The 24,708-nt window shown below is 33.1% G+C and overlaps 1 long non-coding RNA gene across 1 annotated transcript; it reads left to right on the plus strand.

Moving 5' to 3' along the window:
- Window positions 1-7,533: 7,533 nt before the first annotated feature.
- On the plus strand, window positions 7,534-8,627 carry LOC122590881. Its single transcript, XR_006322618.1, has 3 exons — window positions 7,534-7,561; window positions 8,157-8,206; window positions 8,579-8,627. It is a non-coding gene; the product is annotated as an uncharacterized LOC122590881 (long non-coding RNA).
- Window positions 8,628-24,708: the final 16,081 nt, after the last annotated feature.

Here is a 24,708-nt window from a genome sequence, read left to right on the forward strand (position 1 = left end):
TGGTGAAAGAATGGTAAGGAAGTAATGATCAAATGAGAAGTTTGAGAACGGCGAGCCAAACACTTGAATTTGATGGGGTTTCATTGTATTGTTTCAAGTAATCTAGCGATGTTAATGATATTGTAATTGATTAAATTGATAGGTATACATATACGAGTATTGACATATGGATAAATTGGGCCGGAGCAAAGGTCAGTCCATCTATCTACATATATTTGTAACATGGGGGTTAACATGGATTATGTGAGACCGGTGGGCGTTAATTCATGTTAGCTTATGATGTTGATGATTTGATGATGAGTAGAGACCACGGTACCGGGTGATGACTCGATGTACTTAGTGGCACCGGTATGGATCCATATCTTATGTTGGTTGCTTAGGAGCATTATGTAAGACCCGGTTGGCATTAATGTTCCTAAGGCTATTGATGTGTTGGTCATGATATATGTATATGTATATGGGCGTACTCACTAAGCTTTGACGCTTATTGTTTAGTTATTCCCAATTTTATAGGAAACCCAGAAGACCGAGACAATAAGATGATTGATGTGTAAAGGTGCTTTGGAGGTGGTGACATCTTAAAATATATTTGTCAATATGGGTTAGTGATCCCTTATACCTTGTGCGTTTGGTATTCTTGTACGCCCACAACAATTAAATATTGACTCATTTTTACATATATATTTAATAGAACCTTTCTAATGATGGTATATACCTTGAATTTTAAGTATTGTCTTTAAAATGGTTATTGAAATTAGTAAATTAATAAATGAAGAAAATTTTAAATTGTGGGGCGTTACAAGTGGTATCAGAGTCGTGGTATAAGGGATCTAGGATTTTAATCGTGACCGGAAAGAGTACGTAAACTTAAACCGTAGAATGTGACCGATTATATGTGATTTAGGTTGCTTTATAGTAGCATATGGACGTATTTAGCATAGTTAATTTTAGGTGTTTTAATATATAATCATAATAACGACTGCAGCATTATTACGATCATATATTAGACCAACTAAAGTTAAGCTCGCTAGATATGGAAGTATGTTAATATAAGGTTTTAGGGATTGACACTTTACTTATGACTAATATGACTTCAAATGAGTTTTGTTGTACGCCTTTTATTTGCAAATGAATCTAATGACTTGACTTAATCCTATTGATTATAAATAGATAATTGTTAAGTCATAAAGTTTTAAACCTAAACATATAAATAAGCATAAAGTGGTAAAATGAATTATCGAATTCTTTAAGAGGATGTATATAATTTGATTGAAATTTGTGACCACCACCTATTTGACTATTGTGGACATATACTTAACTTGTTTCTTCCATCGTTAATTTATCGTGTTTGGTTTATTTTAGAAGTTACTAAAGCCCTTAATATTGTACTGACATGCTACCATTGTTTGGTTTTCAAAATATCTCTTATGAGTTTTGATCTCTATAAATTTATAGCTCAATTCTAAAAGAATTTTGACGTTAAGTGTTCATTTTAAATTTCTAAATTACTTACTGATTTTAACCATGAAAAGGCTAGTCCACCCACTTCCTTAAGACATTGAGGTATAAAATTCTAAGTTCTTGAGTAAAGTTAAGAAAGCCGAGATTTTGTTGTGGTCTTTGACTTTACTAGGTTTAAGCAATTTATTGGATTGTATGGTTTGCTAATTCATGTTTTGGGTCAGTTAGAGTCATAAAATCATTAGCCACCTTAAGATTGAGTTAAGGTCTAGCAATGTGTCCCTTGGATGTCTTTGGTTAAGCCTGCACAATTTAAAATCATAACATGGAGTTTTAGTAGTGAAAACTAGCTTTAGTGTAAATTTAATAACTACTTTTCTAATGGGCCATTAAATTTATGACTAACCCACTACATTTTTTATATATAAAAAATAAAAAAAAGCTGGTGGTGTTGGGATGATAAGCGGACCTAAAGAAATATATATAATCCTCACTAAAAACGTAATGAAATTGTAGTGTAAAGGGAGTTTGATATATAAGTAGAGCTTTATTTAAAGCTAAATGTAGAACTCAAGTAAGAAATAAAAATAATAATAATAAAATAAATTTGAATTAGTTATCTTTGTAAGTATGATGGGGACCTTAAATGACTCTTGCTACAACTAAAGGTGTGAGCCGTGAGACCCATGATGGATGATCTTGTTATATTTTAAAGTTAAAATGGTAATACAAACAAGACCAGTTATTAAAAGAAAATCTATAATAGTTTAGATGTAGTTCAATAGTGAGATTAACACTATATGGTTAGGAAAATAATATGTTGACAGAGAAATGTGTTTTGAAAATGTATACGCTCCTATTCAAATTTCATGACAGGTGAGACTCTAAGAGTAGTTATTAAACCAAAATTTGATTAGCGCAGTATAATGAAGGCAAATATGGATATATCATACATTATATTATAAAAGACTGGTAGTCGTTGATCCTACAAAAGTAAATATGACTTGTACGAATAACGAATGGTAGCTAGATATGAGTGGTAATTATTCCTTAGAAATAAATGATGTCCTAAAGTGTATTAAGTTGAGATGTATTTGTATGAAGCTATTGGGGTGAACATGTAAAAGGCAGTTACGCTAATTAGTTGATGGATTACAAGCGTAATAGTTTGAAGAAACATTACAGTCGTTAGTAGAACCGAAAATAAGAATAATACGGGTAGTTGATTAGTTTTGTTGTTAATGTATGAGGTATCGTAAGGCGACATATTATGTGAATTAGTCACGAAAGAAAAGAGCGTCGTTGAGCATATTGAAAATGTTGATACGTATCAAGAAGAGACACGCGATAAGGTAAAAAAAATATACGATGTAAATATTTAAACTCACTTCATCTGTAACGTTGTATATATACGAATGCGACTTTAACTAATGGGATATAGGTAAAAGAATAAAATAAATACAAGATTTAACATTATGCAGCTGGAGAATACTATAAAAGAATATACAATTATAATTAAAATAATATTGACAAGGATAGAATCATTAAAGTGTTTGATGAAACTCTATAGGGTATAGGTTTAGCGATGAATGCTAGAGAGACCAAAAGAATATATATCCATTGGTGACATGATAACATGAGGAAACACGTAAGAATTGATGACCAAATACAAAAAATGGGATGAGAAATTCTAAAATTAAATTAAATAAATATTGATATGTCCATTTATATATACATTCACATATCGTTTCTAAGTCGTTTTAAGCTTAATTATGTGCAAATTACATGTATATTCGATGCTTTGATGGTATTGTTAGTGGTTGCAAGCTTAGAACAGGTGAAATGGTTAGAAACGGCTTTCGGATGACTAAAAGATGCATTAGGATGGTCCATGGACGTGTACGAATGAAGACAGAACAAAAATTACAAGTTTTGGCTGAAAACAAAGCTGGTGCGTCGCACCTGGAAGGCTGGTGCGGAGCATATTTTGATCAGAAAGTTGGAAGATGTGAGAAAATAGAGAGGTACGGCGCACCAACCCGGTGGTGCGTCACATATCGGGCAGAGATATTTTTGGAAACAAGGCCAGGTGCGCCGCACCTAATGATTGGTGCGTCTCACCTGGAGGTCGGTTTGTCAAGACTTTTTGTAAACTCTATAAATACAATACCAAAACCCTCCCATTCGATACACATTCACTTCCACTCGATTTTAGGGTTTCTTGTGGCACTTTTAGCAGCTTTTACGTTCTCCAAGTTCTAAGGGTTGCTCGTGGGATTCAAGGAATTCAAACGTCGATTTTCTTAGCTTTTCATTCTCTTTCGCACTTTGGTACAAGATGTTTACTCTTTCTTTTACTATTTGTGACTTATTTATGATTATGTCTAGCTAAATAACTTCATCATCCACTGAGATGAAGTGACACATTGAATAATGGTTGCATAATCTTTTGAGTTTAAGTTGATTGTTAAACGTTTTGTCGTAATCTTAATGTTTTGAGTTATTGTGCTCTTATCTATTGTTTTGTTGATAATGTATGAATGATTTAGAGGTATCTAAGTTTAGGAGTACATTGTTCTAGTTAAATGGGTACAATTAATAGGTGTTGACTTGTGGTAACAAGACAATAAACAGCAATAGATAATAGAATTCAAAGTGTTAACGGTTTGGTAAAATCGATAGACAAGATTATTTACAATAACAATACAAATTCGTCAATTTAGTAGGTCTTGATAGTGAAGGTGGTCACCGGAACTTAGGGGTCGAAAGATTGGTTAATGGGTCGGATTGGGTAATAAGTTAGGTGCGCAACTAGTGAGTTCTTTGTTCTACCTCGTTATAAAATCAACAAGTTGAATTGGTTTTAACATAGATGCAACCTAAATAATGTGTGTCATGAAGTCGAAGTGGATGATCTTTTAATTCTATTTGATATACGACAATTCTCTTTTCGATAAATTCTTCAGAATTTCTAACTCTTTCAATCAACTAAATTTTTAATATAAAAACCAAGATGACGTGGTGTCTTTAAAAAACCAAACTCTTTTTAGCTACTTAAAACTCGTTAGCTCTTTGTAGTCTCTGTGGAACGAACCTGGACTTACTTTAGTCTATATTGCATACGGACGGGTCCACTGCCCGATTGTGTGTGGTATTTGATTTGGAGTATTTCTAGTATTTTAATTTAACTCGATTTTCACACATCAAATATATATAACAATTAAAATAACGTAGATTAATATGGATCACGAGGGCGTGATCCTAAATGAGTTGGGGAGAATTGTAACATCTTAAAATAATAATAATAATAATAATAATAATAATAATAATAATAATAATAATAATAATAATAAGTTATTTTATCTTTGTATTACATAACATCACGTCATATCATACACTTTAGAATATATAATCCCAATGTGCCTATCCACATTACACATCACATTTCACATATCATGTTATAAAGCACAAGTCATTCCATAGCATCACATCACATTACATTAAATATCATAGGATTTACAATCCTAATTGTGTCTATCATCATTCACTTTCACTTTTCACTTTACACTTTTGATGACATCCGTCACCTATCACAACCCAGAAATACTCAAACACGTACTCTTCGTCGCAAGGAGTCACTCAAGCGACCACATGACACACTAGACCACAAGAAACTAATACGGGTTAAGCTTAACACTTTCTTTACACTTTGCAAGAGCTTAAACTTTATATTTAGTTTAGGTTATCACTTTACCTAAACTACACTTCACTTTTACATTTGGGCCCTTAAACGTGCACGTGTCATCACATACCTAGTAAGTCTAGTGTGCTAGGTGTACAAGCCATGGATTCATCACATATACACATGCACATATACATATACATATTAAGCATCATTATATATCGTACACATTCATTCGTCATTTCATGTTATTTATCATTACACATCACAGGTCATCATAAATTGTATATCAATGCATATAATCTATCATTACATTTCATAGTACATCACATCGTATTTCATAACATCTCAAGGAATCTCATAACATTACATATCATATCATCGAATATCATAACATTGCATATCATCGGGGTAGCATTTCAGGCTTCAATATACATCTACATAGCCCATATCACCTCCCGTGTAATCCCAATTACCCATAAGCAAAACAAGGTACCATTTGGGGAAGTTATTATATGAAAACTATGTTTTGTTTAACCCTCAGCGTGACAAAGTTGTGTATCTTACCTTATATGGTCTCACAACAACTTAACGTAAGCTTACGGTGCTTGATACATACTCTCGGCAAACCTAGAACAAATTACGAACGAGCTAAGCATTAAACATTAATTTTAAGCACAAAATAGGCTAGGTGTGTCGCACATCTAACCATGGTACGCCATACTAGCTGAAGGAATGGTAAGAAGAAATAAGGGTGTGTCCCACTCTATAACGCACTCCTTCTCGGTAACACAATGTGCGCCACACCCACCTCATGGTTCGCCACACTCACTGCCACACCTCCCCTCAGAACATTAGGTACGCCGCACCCTCTTTAGAGGTGCGTCGCACCTACCGGATGAACTAGCAACCTTCATTTGTTTTTCATCCAAAATGAAAGCCAAGCAAAACCCCATCCTGTGTCCAACTTTAATACATAAAAATGACATCTTTCATGACCATTTGATGCTATCAAAACAACCACTAATTCATGGATGGATTACAAACATTATTGGAACATTTAATTACTAAAAACAACCTTATATGATTATTAAACGCAACAGGATTCATCCCAACCCTTATGGCCAGGAATGTGATAATAGGATGGACCAATTAAACAAAAAATTAAGAAAAGAGCACCTTAATTATCTGTAGACAATGATAAGGACATGATCATGAACCATATCTCACTCAAATCAACACGAATCGCAAGAAACACACAAGAATTTCTTGGGAGGATGAGGGGGCGGTTTTAGGGTTTGAGAAGAGAGGATAAACTGAATTATGTTTGTGAATGGGGTCTAATTACATCCTAACCTGCTGTAGCAACTTTTCACACTTGACACTTTGAGTCCCTCAATCTTAAGACATCACATTTAGGGATTAAAGTCACTACCAAGAACACAACCTACACTTCAAGCACAAAAGACCATCTTAAACGTATTAACACATACATCATTAAGTCATTAACACCTACACATATAACACATTAATCATACATAAACATTAAATCTCTAAGAGATTTAACGGACACATAGTGTTGACTTAAAGATTCAAGTCAACCGTTAACTAAAATTTTGGGAAGCTACATGTATATATAATGAAATAAAAGTAGAGATTACAACCCGCAAATAAAAAAACATTAGAAGGATGTATGGATGATGTATCTTCACTCTTCAAACTCAACAAAAATTCTTAAATCTTCAAAACAAAGAGTTACTCTTCAAATTTTAGACAATGGTAGTGATAGGTTTTAAATCTAATAGATGGATGATGGTGAAATATGGGTTGTTTATATGTGGGTGTTGATAGATGATCAAAACAAAAAAGTAAAAATGAAAGTATGTATTGGCTGCTGATGTTCTGTTGTTCGTCTCCTTTAAATAAAAGAAGGTAAAAGAATTTAAAAAATGTTCTTTACTTTCAATTCTCCCTGGCAGCATAACTTTTAAGCATATCTGTAACACCCCATAAATTTAAGGTATTATAATAATGGTTATAATGTTAGTGTTACTATTATAAAATGATTGTATTGTTATTTTGGAAATGGTAGGTGACTATGTATATGGTAGAAACCGTATTTATGTAAAAGTCGGATATTTTAAGTACCATGACCTATTTTGAAAGTGACGGGTATTTAAATGATTGAGATTAGAGGGACTAGGGGTGTAAGTATCTGACTAATTGAATAAAAACCGTCTTATGGATATATACATATCCATACATGCGCATATATATCTATTTATATTACAAAAACCTCCTGCGAACTTCTAGAGAGAGATAGAGAGAACGAATGGAAAAGGGAAGGAAGAAGAAAACAAGACTATTGATCAAATTCTAGAGATTGATTTCAAGCTATTATATTCACCATAATCAAAGGTGAGTATGTGTTCTTGAATTATTATGTTAAAAGTTAGGGTTTTTAGTGATTTTGGATTAAAGTGATGAAATTAATCAAATTAAATCAGGGGTTTTGCTATTAGGATGTTGTTAAACATCAAGGAACCATTAATTTTGATTTTAAAGAAGATCTTTGGAAAAAGATGATTATAGTTAGTGATTATGATTATGTAAAAGATGAAATTGAATAAAAGGTTTTTAACCCATGGTTGAAGTGGGTTGAACAAGTTCATTTAGATGTATTAATCGTATATTAAAGATTTGTTTTGGTAGAAATTACATAAGTTGAATTATAGTTATTGTTAGTAGCTAAATGGTAAAGTTTGACCTGAAAAGTCAAACTGATCAAATGAGTCCAACATGGATAAAGTGGTGTTAGGAAGTTGGTTATGATGTTATTAACATGAATAAAGTACAAGGTAGCTAAAGAATAGATAGAATGAACGGCAAATAAACTAGTAGTAATATGTGACCGTTTGACTTTAAAAGTCAAACCGGTCTTGTTGAGTTAATTTGATTAAAGAAAAGTTGTTAATGTGTTTCTATTGATGATTTTATATGCTAATGTGTATAGGTGACGAGTTGGAAGCATTTTTGGTGATTATTGCTATTGGTCGTAAAAAGGTGAGTAGTATAGGGATTGGAAGAGTTCCATGACTATATGACCCCGGGGTACCCCGAGGTGTCATATAGTCATGTGATAGTTAAAGTTGGACTATATGACCCCGAGGTGTCATATAGTCATATAATTAGTTATGTTACATGTGTTGTGACTAACCGTAAGAGTTGTTTACATCATAGGGATATTCTAGCTTTATCGCTAGATTTCAGTTATTATGTGTTAAGTTATATGTTTCATATGCATGGATCTGTTGCAAGATAAGAGTTGTAAATCCCTATGTTTGCCCTGGTTAAGATGTTGTTAAGTTGCTTGTTTGATGCTTATATTACTCAATAAGCTTTATGCTTATTCCTTTAGTTGTTTTATTCTAATAGGTGCAAACGGGTCGGGTGTTAAGAAAGATCAAAGAAAAATAAAATGAGGCAAGAAAGCGTAGTGTGGATTTACTTGGATCGTAAATATAGTAAGTTTCTTAAATTGTGGAGTTGATGCATTACTTGAAGTAAATCGTCCATAAAAGAAAAGATTAACTAATAATGCGTCGTTGAGTCATTTTGTAGTTAATGGAAATTGTTGGGATAAACCATGTTTTGTACCCAATGTATGGGCTTAAATTAATGTGTCAATTCTATAAAAGAACATGTATCAATATGGTCAAAGTAATGGGGATATGTAGTTTGTAAAAAGAATGTGTCGTCTTTTACCCGTTTTGTACACTGGTGGGATAAATGACCCATTTGTGTCGTTCCATGGGTTAAAAGGTTAACTTAGTGTAACATCCGCGAATTTTGACCCTTTGACTTCTATGAAAAATGTTTATTAAATTGAATTAATGATGGATTTAGCTCCTTTGAAATTAAATGATGGGCAAAATGCTTAACGGGTCACGTGACTACTTGTTGGACAATACGGTATTAGATGACTTATGACGACGATTTAATTAAACTAGTAAGGTGTAAAGCGGGTCAACCCATGACCCAAGACCCATGACCCAACCCTATCCCCTTTATCCCCACCTCCATCCTCCACCACCCATCCATTTCACCCTCCTTCTCTCTCTCTTGAATTCTTACAAAAACACACACACAATCTCTCTCTCTCTCTCTCTAGATTTCTATCAAATTTAAAGAAGCTTAAGCAAGATTAAAAACTAGAATAATAATCCTCATCATCTCCTTATCATCATATCAAGAGTTTGGGTTTCAAGGTGGAAGAAAACACCCATTCGGGTCAAATTCGGGTTTGAGCACGAGGTGAAGGTTTTGGTAAGTCAAATTCATTCCATAATTATCATTTCATGTTTCTTTACATGTTTCTAGTTGATTGCAAACGAATTCGGGTCACAAATCGGGTCAAAATTCAACCTAGGGGGGTTTTGGTTTGGGTTAGAATGATTTGGGTGTGATTTTGATGTTATAAGTTTGATTTGTGGTATGGGTTATGTTCATTTGAGTTTGTTTATGTGCAAACGTGTGAATTCAAGCTTGGAATCGAGTCATAGATCTTCCTTGGTCGACTTTGGGGTGAAAATGGGTGTTTTTGGGGTGTTTGGCTCGTCATGTTGCTGAATTGGGAGGCTGCGGCGCAGCTAGTCAAGCTGCCCCGTAGCTAAATGAAACTGTTTTTCTGCTGTGGCGCAGTGATAAGTTGCGGCGCAGTTGTGGGCTTCAATCACTTAACTTTTTCCTAGTTTCAGTTCTAACATCCTAGGATCGTCCCGACCTTTCCGGAATGTACTCTTATGACCTTATTGGTGCCTTACACAAGACAAACCATTCGTTCAAAGTCGAGAGTCACTTTTGGAATCAAACTTGAGATTTTAACTCAAACTATATAAACGCATATACTTATAACTTTTGATACGTAAGTCCAATTGAGTCATTTGACCTATCGTTGGAATCGTAAGAGAGTGTAGTTTCTTTTGGTATCATTTATGTGGAATGAATCTTCCTACATTTCTAAAAATGTCGAGTCTAAGTGTCTTATTTACACTCAGGAAGGTTGTTTAAGCGTTAGTGGGGTTGTGACTCAACTTGAACTTGCTAGACCAACTTGTTAAGGTTATAAAAGTTGGAATTGATTGTAATGTGATGTACATTGATAGGTTGTGGACACGTGGCGATCGTTGAACGTTTATAACCCAAATTTAACTTGTCGTTTTGCTTGGAAACCAAGGTGAGTTCCGTAGTTCCCTACTCGCTTGAGATTCGAGCTGGCAAGTGCACCCATACGTGTTTGTTTGTTTGATTGATTTATAAATGGTTTGATGGTTTCTAATTAATTTATTTGCACTTGTTATGATTAAATATTGTGTGATTAAATGTTGATTGAATTGTGGATTGAATTATAAATTGTTTGATGAATTGATTGATTGATTATGCATATGTTTGGATTATAGTAGTTATTAGGATAGTTGTGCATACGTGGATGTCGATTATACTTTCAAAAAGTTTGGTATGTGGTGGGAAGGCTGCGGGTGACCCTATATATAAGCATCGAGAACTTGTTGGAAGTAGAATCCTCCTAAGTGTATGTACGCATGGTTTCGGTTGGTTGGATTGATGGATGATTATTGATGGAATTGTGATAGAGGCAACACACTTAAGCTTCGATATGGATATTGGCTAGTTTGTGGGACTTTGTGGTAAACCAAGGTTTGGGGCGGTTTGGGGAAATGCATTTGGGATGCATTGGTCGGTTATTAATGGTTCTAAAGGCAGGTTGTTGAACCGTAAGGCCACTCTACGAGTAATGGTTCTAAAGGCAGGTTGTTGAACCGTAAGGCCACTCTACGAGTAATGGTTCTAAAGGCAGGTTGTTGAACCGTAAGGCCACTCTACGAGTAATGGTTCTAAAGGCAGGTTGTTGAACCGTAAGGCCACTCTACGAGTACTTTGGATTTTGGCATGCATATCATACGCATTCGACATTGGCATGCATATCATACGCATTATGACTTTGACTTGCCTACGATTCCTATTTGGCATTGGGATATTATGTGTTTACCATCACACTCTTGTTTATATTGTGAAATCATGATGGGTTGATAGTGTGGTATGTGAAGGCTACTTGTATGCTTGATCTTCCTTATATGTATTGTGATTATTGTCGATGGCTCCTTGTGATCCATCACTACAAACTCACCAACCTAGTGTTGACTTTGTTTAGTGCACTTTTCAGGTATTTATGTGAAGTTGGAGTATTGATTGGCTACTTGTCGTTTCTGCTAGAGCTTGGATTGGGACTCCCATGGATCCGTGATCCGTTGTCCATTTAGGTTTATGCTTGGTACTTATGAATTAGTTGTAATGACCCGTTTTATTCCTCATTCATGACTTCTTGTTTACTTTGTATCTTGCACCTTAAATGTTGATTTGGATTCACCGAATCCTTTATTTTCATGTAGTTTATGTTCTACGATAATTCCACTGTGTGCTATATAATTTCCGTAATATTTCGGGCCCTAGCTCGAGGTGTTACACTTTGACTTGAGCACATTCTAAGTATAGAGTAAATATGATATGCACCTTTGAGGAATAAGTGGTGGTCATTTGATGAAAAATGTAGTTAGTCAAAGTTTTATTAAATCACAAAATGCGCAGTTGGCCCGTTTCAAGTATAACTTATAATCTGTTTAATAGTTATTGTTATGGGTGGTTGACCATTTCGAGAATGTATAAGTGTCGGGACCTCTCATATACGTATACACTCATATAATACCTATGTTTATGTCATTAAAAGTGTTTTAATAAAAGGGGAAAAAAAGTTGGGCGTTTCAATATCTTTAGATCTATTTAGGATCTGTTGTACAACAGGTCTTTTTCTGATCCTTTCTCTCGCAGCATTACAAATTTTGTTGCAAATTAGGTCTCTATCTAATGGGCTTGGGCGTTGAACTAATGGTCATTTACTCTTCAACTTCACAAAATTGACTACTTTAACACATCCAGAAGCCAAAACCTAAATCACTTCACTCATACGCATCTAAATGTCCAATACCAATCATCAAAAGTCCACTTAGCTCCAGAATGCAACGTCTTTACATAAAACCTACACAAAGTCTTTATGTGAATACTAAGTGGCCATTTAAACATGAATATTAATTAAAATTACATATAAATGAAGGATATTAGTCATTAAAAACTATAACTCAAACATGTATAATTTGGCTAATATCAACCGCAAAAGAAGTGTGGGATGCACTTAAGACAAGATATGTTGGAGAACATTGAGTGCAAAAGGCAAGATTGTAAACAGTCAAATCAGAGTTAGAGATGTTGCAAATGAACGAGGAAGAGATAATCGACACATTTACCGCGAAGATAAATGGGATTGTCACTAAGGCAACAAATTTAGGATTAACTTTTTATCAACCTAAGTCTAGTACGAAAACTTCTGAATTCCGTACAAGATAAGTTTATACAAATTGTTTCATCCATAGAGCAACATTGCGATCTAGACAAAATAACTCTAGATGATGTGATTGGAAGTATGAAGGCATTCGAGGAAAGAAAACATTTAAGAAGAATAAGAAAAGTGACAATGAAAACAATTTATTATTGACATGGCACAACAAAAACTTTACTCATCAAGGATGGCGTTTTGGAAAATGTAAACAAACTTCATTGCAAGGACAAGGGAGACGGAAATATAAAGGTAAAGGACACACGTCAGATGAGTCAGAAGGAAACGACAACAAATAGCTAAGGAATGTTGATAAGTCACAAATAAATTGCTATAAGTGTGGAAAGCTTGGAAACTATGCTTATGAATGTTCAAGCAAGAAAGAGAAGGAATCTACAAGACTCTCAATAGAGACGGTTGGTAATGAACTGGCGTACTTTTGATGTGCCATGTTGACGAAAATTAGAAAGTTAGAAAGCCTGATCATGTGAGGCAATCAAGGCAAAGCCATGTGATGCGAAAAAGTAACATGTGAAGGGTGCAATGAGAAGATTCGGTGAACTGATTCGGGAAAAACTTGTGAAAGTTGTAGTTAATTTAGTGACTGAATTATAAGGAAACTCATGTGATACTATTTCATTTTGTGAAGGATCAAAGTTCTGTGAGAGAATTAAAGGTTGTGTGAAATAACAAGTTTTCCATTAAGGACGGTTCGTGAAGAAAAAGATGAGTGACGGATCAAAATGCTGATGATGTGATGACATGTTGTGAGAAACTACAAAGACATTTTGTGTGAAGCAGACTCACTCTTGTGAGGCAAGTTTGTGTGTAGCAAACTCTTGTGAAGCAAGTTTGTGTGAAACAAATTCATGTGAAGCACGTTTGTGTAAAGCAAAGTTCGTGGGGAGCAAAAGATGTTGTGAAGTCATCAAAGATTTATTGAAGACGTAATTTGTGTTACAACAAGTCAAGAAGACTTGAATCAAACAAAGAATAGGCATGATGCGAAGACATATGATGATATCTAAAGATTAGAAGACCAAGTCTTAAACAATGGGGGGAGGGGGGAGTCGGAATTATAACTATTTTAAGACTTGAGAGGAAAAAAGTGTAAATGGGAAAGAAGGAAACAACACGTTTGTTCTAGGAAAAGGGCTAAGACTTTGGGTCTCTCGTAACCAAACAACATCATGATTCGTGAAGACTGAAGAGACACGTCGGTTTATGAAGCATCGTGATGGTTAAAGAATAACATCCAGGAGAAACGAATACAAAGACAAGTGATTTCGTTTTAGCTTATTATCCAACTTTGTAACAAAACGCATAGTGATTGTATTCCTTAACTATTAATCAATAAAGAGGGATTCTTTATACAAATACAATGTTAAGTTTTAGTTGGCAATGGCTAGAAAGTTCAGCTATTGTCTTTATAATTGATCACTTCAAACTAAATGTGTCTAATGTTGATTAGGAGACTACTAAGAAATTTTCTGTAAGTTATCTTTTCATTCATTTGTTAATTTAGAAATGGAGTTGATTGCAAATAGAAAGTATAGTACTACACACTCGTACTGAAAAGGCGTATAGGTTCATTTGTTAATTAGGAGACTGGTGGCATGGCTACAACGGTTGGATTCATGATGGGTGACAACGGGATATGTTATTACTTTGGTTTCATATATGTGTTAGTAGATAACAGTACATTCCCGACATTGTTCCTTAATATTTTTAAACATTTGTTGGCGTCATATGTTAAGAGATTGTTAAGCTTATAACTTATAAGTTTAAGGTCAAGTTAGTTTTATAAGAGTACACATTAGAGTTAATACTACTAATGAAGATGAAGACAATACACGAATGTTCAAACGTTACTTGCACGATTAGTCATTTTGTTGCTTTTAGGTGCAACATTTTTTTGATGCAACTGATATAAAGGATGTAGAATGTGTATACAATGGTTTCAAGTGTAAGAACTTTGTCTCTATAACGGGTCAAAAACATAAAGTTTTTTATACTCGTTAATTAATGATTAAATCGGAATCCAAAGTGTCAATAATTTCTTTGAATTTTTTTATCATACACTTAACAACAAAATAGCACCAACAAAAAATTCGGCCAATACATCTAAATTGAGAGTTGATGAAATTTTGGTGTTGCGAATTATGGTGGTGCAACAAAAGTGTCGAGGATGACGTCTTTCTTTGGACGTTAATTGTCACTTGATCTTCGTATTTCCTCACCCTTGATGAGTTTGGTTTCAAACACCCGGGTCTTCTTTTTAAGGTCAAGAAGTACACCAAAGTAATAAAAGTGACTAGTACAATTGATAGTATAAGCGCAATCCATTCATGTTTAGGTTATATTAAATGGAGTTTTCATGCTAACATAATTGATACCCTCGTCACTCACTCCTCCCAATACAATCAACCACTAGGTGAGAGACCCATTGTATTGGCTGCTTTACAAATCACATAAGAAACTAAATCAAATGCTATATAAGCCATTAAAAAATTCTTGGTAAGAGGATACTCTTCCTACACTGAGGTACTAGCCCTTAATACACCGACTCCTTTAGCTATAATATATCAATACCCAGATTCATCTAAGTTCTTTAACCAAGCCCTCAAATCAGTTCCGACTTTATGTTTACACACTATATCTTTTAAAACATACTCTAGCTTACATGTTGTATCCAACTCCTTATCAATGATAACATATATAAGCACCTCATCACTAAAGTTTAACAACTACATGAGGTTGAATTCATGTGAAAGAATATACAAGCGGTTATTTTTTTATTGTAGAAAAGGTAGTATAACATACGATGATTAATGAAACAAAAGTATTTGATTGCTTATGCAATTATAAGGTTGATTGCGTATGAAATTGCCAAAGGAAGACAATATAAAAGTACTCTATCCAAGCTCCTTATAGTATTATGAGGGGTGGTTATAATGACAACTTTACTCTACCTTCTTTTACTTCCCCTCATCGGAAAAACTTCTATGGATACCCTTTCTTATATCATTAAATTGTAGGTTATACCACCCTTTCGATGATAACTAAATATCGCTCTTCTATTCTTCACATGAATGGAACCTCGGGAGTTGTTAAGTTATAGTGATGTGGAGCTTAGATATATTATCATTGACAAGGGGTTGGACACAACGAGTAAAGTATAGCATGTTTTTAGGGATATAGCGAGCAAACATAAAGTTGGAACTGATTTAAGGGTTTGGTTAGAGAAGTTATGTGAGAATCTAGGTATTCATATATTATATCTAAAGGAGTGGATATTTTAGAGGCGAGTACCTCACGTACATTCAAAGAGTATTATCCTACCAAGAATTATTTACTGGCATATAGAGCCATAGGATTAATTTCTTATGAGATATCAAAAGCCAACCAGTATAAAGGGTCTCTCAGCAGTGGATGATTGTATTGGTAGTAGTGATGAGGATATAAATTATGTTTACATGAACACTCCATTTGATATATCCTAAACATGAATGGATTGCGCTATTACTCTCAATTGTTATGGGCCTCTTTTTAGTACTTTCGCAACACTACTTGACCATAAAAAGAAGAAATGGGAGTTTGAAATCCAACTTCATCAATGGTGGGGAGCTACCAAGATCCAGTGACAATTGATGTTCAGTGAAAAACTTCATGACACTTTTCTTGCACCACCAACATTTCATCAACTCTCTACTGGCCCAAGTTTTTGTTGTGTACGTAATTTGTTGTTTGAGTGTATCATACTTTTTCTAAATCAAATGTCGATTTTGGTAACTACTTAGTATTTTTTTTCTTTTTAGTATGCAAAAATATCTAATAAATTATTGACACTTTTGATTCCAATTCTATCATTAACTAGTCCATGACCACGTATTCATGGCCTTCCAAATTGTTGTATTGTTTAGCTCAAAAACATTAGAACATTATTGTAGTACTAGTTTAATAATCATTTATAAGAGCTTAATTGTTGCATTTATGGCCTTAACAAATGGTCATAATTTGTGTCTTTCAACTAACCGGTTATCGATTCAACTCTCGTATACCTTTCTTTTTATGTGTTGTTTTAGTTTCTTTCCTTCTATTTCTATTTTTACTTTTAAGTGATCTTTTCCCTTAGAAATTTTGCAACGCATAATCTTTGACTCTCATGATTGACAGTCAAGTCAATAAAATGTATATCAAACAAATTTTATATATATAACAACGAAGTTTCTGTAGTAGTAGTGAGTAGTAGTACCAATGTAGTTAAGATGATGATTTGGCCTTGAGTATCTGTGAGATATAATCACCAACAATGTGCAAACAACATCTTGAACATGTACTCTTTGGAGCATGGACGAGGGAGGTGGTGGTTGAGTTATCTAGATGTGTGTTCTACAAAGAGATAGATAGAGATATATAGAGAGATGTGTGATACAACATTCTGTATGGTATAAGAAAGTAAAAGAAGTGTATGCTAATTTCAATACCTATTGGTGTATCGGAAGCACGGTCATCGTTGACAACATGGTGTACGACCTACCTGCAGACGACCACTGATAGAATGTATTTAGAGCCACCATCAACGTTTAAAATAGCTTTTGAGAAGTGGAGGATATATCGCCGAATAGTTAGAAACAGCGGTTAAATAAGACCGAGTAGATATCATGTAAGTGTGAGTTCAAACTACTCAACTACTTGGTCATGTGAATTTAGCATAGACCTTTTTTGGTGTGTGGTTTTGTTTTTGCTTTTGTTTTTTATTTTTTTGTCCCAACTCATTAAGTTTGCATTTTGTGAGCAAATTGAGTTGCATTTCTCACATCTATTTGTAAATTGTTGTACTTATGGATTGGTGATAATTATAATTGTAGTATAGTTAAGAAAGCTCAACCTATTCATCAAATAAGTCTTTTAACCCAATGACATCAACCTATTATAAAGACTTTTTTTTTCTCAAAAAAAACTTTTCATTAAACACCATTGAATTGAAGATGCCTAAATGTATGGTGTATAATATATATAATATAAATTTAATGTTTTTAGGATGCTGGCAATCATGCCTAGTCATCTACCAATAATATTTTGTCACATCATTTCATGCCTAACTCATGCCTAAAATAAATTTATTTTTTTATATTCAAAAATATTTTAAGAATTTAATAAAACTTAATATTTCATTAATTATAAAAATATATATATATATATGCAAGATTAAAGACCTATCCTGAATAGAGAGACTCATATTCTGCAACATATTCTAATATAACATTATACTAATATAACATTGTCATACAGCATACCCACATATTAAAAAATATATATTTATTTTCGTTCAATAAAGTCATTTTATCATTCAAAAATATTGTTTTACAACTCAATCTAACAACCTGGACATATCTCCTATGATGGTAAGACATGACTAACAGAATTTACATCTATTCAATTACTTCCATAGTTTCATTCATCCCCTAACTATAAAATTAAGATGGAGATTTTAATCTCAACCATTAAAGTATAATCAATGGTGAATATTTAATATTTATTTTAAATTGTTAACCTTTTTAATCATCTAAAGGTTAATATCTTTCCGACTTTACTCCTACCTCTATTCTTTACCCATTAAACTATAAGATTGCAAGTTGAACTTTGCAGGGTCTCATGTTTCTTTAGGTATTCTAACATTTTGTCAACTCGTTCCTTTGTAATAAGTCTATATAACACTATGATCTTGCCATTCAATTTTTCCACTATGAAATAAGTAATGTCTCTTTTGATCAAGTAGAGACCTTTTATCTTAAGAGACCATGCAGATACAGTTAACGCTTTTTTAGTGTAAGAAACAACCTCAAACTTAGAGAATGGCCATGTATGGTATATTCCTCCTTCACATAAAAACTTTTCAAGATTGCCAACAAATTCAAAACTAAATTAGTAACTCAACTGGTTGGAAAATATAGGGGGGCCATGGTGTGAATCTCCCTATTCATGAAGATTCATAGTACACATGTAATACCGGGAAAAAAATAATAATAATAATATATGTAGTTAATTTTGATAAGTGTATTTAAACGTAACAATAATAATTAAGTTAATGACTAAACATATTGGAATTTCACATGGATAAGTATAGTGTAGCTTATCATGAGTCGTGGCTTTATAGAGATAACCCCATTCCTTCGTTCAATTCACCATAACAAAACAAATATTTTAATGTATCAAAAAAAAAAAAATCAGAAACATGAGTTGTGATCGTGGGTTAACTAGGAAAAATAATCAGTACGTGTTTCGGGTTTAAGCTATTCATCGCGTATCGTTTTGGAAGAAGGTTTCTAGTTCAATCCGAGATTCCTTGAGTTCACTTAGAGTTCATTACGAAACAGGCAGGCAGGGCGACGGCACATAGCATCAGTCGGATGGGGGGCATAATGTGTGAAGTGCTAAGCTAGCTATAGAATATATCACTTTCGATTTAGATTAGCCAAAGGATGTTTAGCAGTATATATTTTAATATATGCGTAAGATATTCAAGGTTTAATAAGAAAACCAAGATGACCTTTGATTTGAGCTTTAATGGAGAATTGTATATATTGCAGATCTCCTAAAGAAGATAACTACTGTGCTACCGTTTTTCATTTACCTCCTCTTAGTTGTTATAAGTTTTTCTTTTACCTCCCTTATCTTTTATTGTTTATCACTTATGCCCCTATATATATATATATTTATTTGATTTTATGTTAATATTATGTAATTTTGTTTTGTATACTACCCAACATTAATTGAATGTGATTAATAACCTTCATGTATAGATCTAATAAAAATAACATAATAAATTTAAACTTTAAAGTTTTGAATATAACAACTCAAAATCCATGAAAAAATTATATTAATGTAGCTTCATTTAACTTTGAATTTTTCAAGTTTTTTGGAAATCTTTTTCCCTAAAGAACAAAAGTAATAGCATGTAATATGTTTAAATTTATTAGCATTTCTAGCTATAACATTTTAATCAAGTATTAATATCTTATTAATTAATCTAATAAAACATCAACGTTATGAGTTCATATAATGATGTATTAAACCTTTAACAGATTGCTTTTATATGTTTAAAAAATTAAGTCAGGGCAATTTTTAGCTGTCTCGCCCATATCATTGGTTCACTCAGGACCGGCACTGTTACGAAATCTGTTTTCGACCGTTCGCGAAGGTATATCTACTTGTGCCATTTAATTAGTAAGTTAATCATATTCAAATCCGTTAATAATACTCAATGGAAGTTTCATCGGATGGCCAAATTTATAACCTTTGTAATAAGAGGAAATTATAATATCGTGAACAAACGAGATCTTAAAATAAGCAAGCATGAATATCTACAGAAAATCACATACCAAAGTTTCCTTAATGTTACAGATTTCAGCTATTGAAATTCTATAGTCTTTTGAAACCGAAGTCATGATGTGTAACTTTAACTCAACGGGGCTAATTAGTAGGTGCATGGGTAAAGAGGATGACAGCTTTATATATATGGGTTTACAAATTTATAAATAAACACTAGCTAGAATATTGGTAAGGTGGTAATTGCTAAAATTTAGTTAGATATATTGTTTCGATGTAGATTTTGTTTGAGGAATTGGAGTGTTCGGCTTTAGAGCTTTAGATACTTATTGAGGTACGGATTTTTATTTTCAAACTATGTTCGTTTATATATATTAAGGTACGGATTTTGGTTTTGAACTCTATTTATTATATATATGGTATGGATTTCTATTTTAAACTATGTTCGTTATATAATAGTACGGATTTCTGTTTTAAACTTGTACATGTGTGATATATATATATATATATATATATCAAAATTATGATTTAAATTCCGTTTGTTCTTTCCGCGTTATTCTGTTGTCAAAGTGATTTTGATATGTCTTTTATAGCCTCAAAACTATATTGTTCTTTTCTGTTATATGTTAGTATGGTCAGTCGGCTTTTCATAAAATCTGATTTTAGATATATATGTACCAAAGAGTTCTTTTTAAAATCTTTATTTATGTGGATTATTTGATTCAAAATAAGAAAGCTTTTGAGATACTATACGATAAGATTATTTTTAAAAAACTATTTATAAAGTTGTTTTGGTGTATGAGAATATGATATGAAAATCCCGAGCTAACCACCTGTAGGGGTACTACAGGCACATCATTGGGGGCACCAATGGTGTGACACTTCCGTGGCAGTGTGATTGGTTACGGCTTCTCCATTTGTAGGTGTGCTATAAAAGCATTCCTTTTTGTTATGGGAGGCGTATGAGTCAACTCTAGTTTGTAGGTTCTGTTCTGGTAGGGTGGATGGTTGTGTTGTGCCCGACACGCCATTTCACATTTGTAGGGTACATTTGGATCTGCAGGTCCATTGTACATATGTCTGACATTTGTTTTATCGATCCTTGTGATTTGATATGCAAATGTATGCGTTTTGTTTTGTTGTAGAAGCTCGATTGGCTTTGAAAATATGAAACTTTGAAATGGAGGTATTTTGATAATGTTGGATATGAAAGTAGGAAGCTTGTTTGGCCGTTTGATAAGGTTGGATATTGAAATGTTTTTGTTGATAACGCTAAAATATGGATTTAATGATATGACTATATTTGTTTCGTATTAATATTATCTATTTCAAATGTGTTTTTGGTTCGTTAAAAATGTCTTTTAAATCTTTGTATATAATGATTTTGTTTTAAAAACCTCGTGTCTATTTAAATTATTATTATTATATGTATTTTTATATCTGCGCACTGAGCAATTGGCTCAGCTGCAGTTTTTCTTTCCCTAGCAATGAACTTTTAGCTAGCTTTTGTGCATAAAGGATTTGTAGAAGATCAAGGTCAAGAATTGTGTAGATTATGATAATTGTAAAAATATTAAGAGAAATTTCGTTTAGCACTTTTGTATTATTGTTTTAAGTTCAAAAATAACACTTCATATTCGAGTTTAGAAGTGGGGTGTTACAACACATGAAAAGGTAAGAAACGCTCGTTTCAATTCAACTTCCTAATACAGCATTATTGGAAACCAACTGTCAACTCACGTAACAAGAAAATTTCGATACACATTCTTTAAAATTGAAAACTTGAATTTAATTAATTCTAAATGGCATATTTTACTCGAGTCTATTCACATTTTTAAGTAAAGCACTTCATTTACAAACAACATTATCCTGCTCAGATTAACATTCATTTTAAATACACAATGACCCAAAGGGCTACCTAAGAAGACGAGGCATCTTCCGTTGTCCACATCCCCACCATGTTAATCCAAATTCTTATGCAATTTTGAAAAAGAAATATTCACACAAATCACCACATATTCAATTATTCTCACATTTGCCCTAATGCGACTAAACCCCCCAAAACAATTGGTTGGTGACTGTTAGCCTTGTATGGAACATCCAATGCCATGTCACCATTTTACCACCAAGTGCGGCCGGGATAGGCACTATAATGACGCATCAAAATGAAAGTGGCAGGTTAAAGGGAAAATGGTCTTGTGATTAAAATTAGGGAGTAAAAACCAAGTTGCTAGTCTTACAGAAAAAACTTAAATTGCCTAAAACTAAAACGGCCCAAAAAGAAGTTTGATCAAATCGCACCAAACCTTAATATCTATTTACCAAGCAAATTATATAAACCTAATACACTTAATTGCCCCTGACATTTAGTCATTTAGATATAAAATGGACAATTTCACATAATTTATGCTTGCATATGGGTGTCTTGTAATGTGTGAAGATAAATAATTGTAAAACAAAACAACCAAAATATTTTTACATCTATTGAAATTCCATTTTAACCATCCCTCTTAATACTATAAGAGGCTTGGAAAGAAATCCCATTATATTATCTTCCTTTTGGAAACTTCATATGCAATCAACTCTATAATTGCATAAGCAACCAAAATACTTTTACATCTATTAAGTGCTTAGTAATATCATATACCTTTAACGATCATAAAACAGTTCAAAAGTATTTGATTGCTTACGCACTAATAAGGTTGATCGAATATGAAATTATCAAAGGAAGACACTATAAAGGTACTCTATCCAAGCTACTTATAGTATCATGAGGGGTGGTTAGAATGACATGTCTACTCACAACCATTACTTACTTCTTTTATCCTGGAAAACTTCTATAAATACCCCTTGTTATATCATTGAATCATAGGTTACACTACCCTTTGGACAATAACTAAATATCGCTCATTTATTCTTCACATGAGTTCAACCTCGGGCAGTTGTTATGTTCTAGTGATGAGGAGCTTACATCTATTATCATTGACAAGGGAGTGGGTATATTATGTTAATAAAGATATAGCTGAGCAAACATAAATTTGGAAGTTGGAACTCATTTGAGGGTTTGGTTAGAGAAGTTAGGTGAGAATTTAGGTATTCATACATTATAGCTAAGGGAGTGGGTATTTAAGAGCTATTGAATTAATTTCTTATGAGATATCAAAAACCAAGCAGTATAATGGGTCTCTAAGCCGGTGGATGATTGTATTGGTAGCAGTGGTGAGGGTATCAATTATGTTAACAAGAACATTTAATTTGATATACCCTAAACATGAATGGATTGCGTTATTACTCTCAATTGCTACCATCTTCTTTTAGTACTTTCGCACACTACTTGACCATAAAAGGAAGATATGGGAGTTTGAAATCAAACTTCAGTGTAGGTGGGAAATACCAAGATCCATTTACAATCTATGTTCGGTGAAAGACTTCACAACACTTTTTTTACGCCACCCAAATTTCATTAACTCTTGGTTTAGATGTATTGGCCCAAGTTTTTGTTATGTACATATTTTGTTGTTTTAGTGTATGATACTTTTTCTTAATCAAATGTCGATTTTGGTAACTAGCTAGTGTTTTTTTAGTATGCAAAAAAATCGAATAAATTATTGACACTTTTAATTCCAATTATATCCTTAACTAGTCCATGACCACGTATTCATGGCCTACCAAATTGTTGTATTGTTTACCTCAAAAACATTGGAACATTATTGTAATAACAGTTTAATAATCAATTATAAGAGCTTAATTGCTGAATTTATGGCCTTCCAAATTGTCGTAATTTGTGCCTTTCAACTAACCGGTTGTCGATTCAACTCTAATTTACCTTTCTTTTTATGTGTTGTTTTAGTTTCTTTCCTTCTATTTATACTTTTAAGTGATCTTTTCCCTTAGAAATTTTGCAACACATAATCTTTGACTCTCATGATTTTAGTCAAGTTAATAAAATGTATATCAAACAATTTTTTATTTTTTTTTTTAAAAAAAGAGAAGTTTCTATAATAGTAGTAGTAGTAGTAGTAGTAGTAGTAGTGAGTAGTGGTACCAATATAGTTGAGATGATGATTTGGCCTTGAGTATCTGTGAGATATAATCACCAACAATGTGCAAACAACATCTTGATCATGTACTCTTTGGAGCTTGGATGAGGGAGGTGGTGGTTGAGTTATCTAGATGTGTGTTCTACAAAGAGATAGATAGAGATATATAGAGAGATATGTGATACAACATTCTGTATGGTATAAGAAAGTAAAAGAAGTGTATGCTAATTTCAATACCTATTGATGTATCGGAAGCACGGTCATCGTTGACAACATGGTGTACGACCTACCCGCAGACGACCACTGATAGAATGTATATAGAGCCACCATCAACGTTTAAAATAGCTTTTGAGAAGTGGAGGATATATCGATGAATAGTTAGAAACAGCGGTTAAATAAGACCGAGTAGATATCATGTAATTGTGAGTTCAAACTACTCAACTACTTGGTCATGTGAATTTAGCATAGACCTTTTTTGGTGTGTGGTTTTGTTTTTGTTTTTGTTTTTATTTTTTTATTTTTTTGTCACAACTCATTAAGTTTGCATTTTGTGAGCAAATTGAGTTGCATTTCTCACATCTATTTGCAAATTGTTGTACTTATGGGTTGGTGATAATTATAATTGTAGTATACGTGTATGGTGTATAATATATAGAATATAAATTTAATGTTTCTAGAATGGTGGTAATCATGCCTCTTCATGCGTGGCCATCTACGAATAATATTTT

Source organism: Erigeron canadensis, chromosome 3, assembly GCF_010389155.1.
Source record: "Erigeron canadensis isolate Cc75 chromosome 3, C_canadensis_v1, whole genome shotgun sequence".
NCBI lineage: Eukaryota > Viridiplantae > Streptophyta > Magnoliopsida > Asterales > Asteraceae > Erigeron > Erigeron canadensis.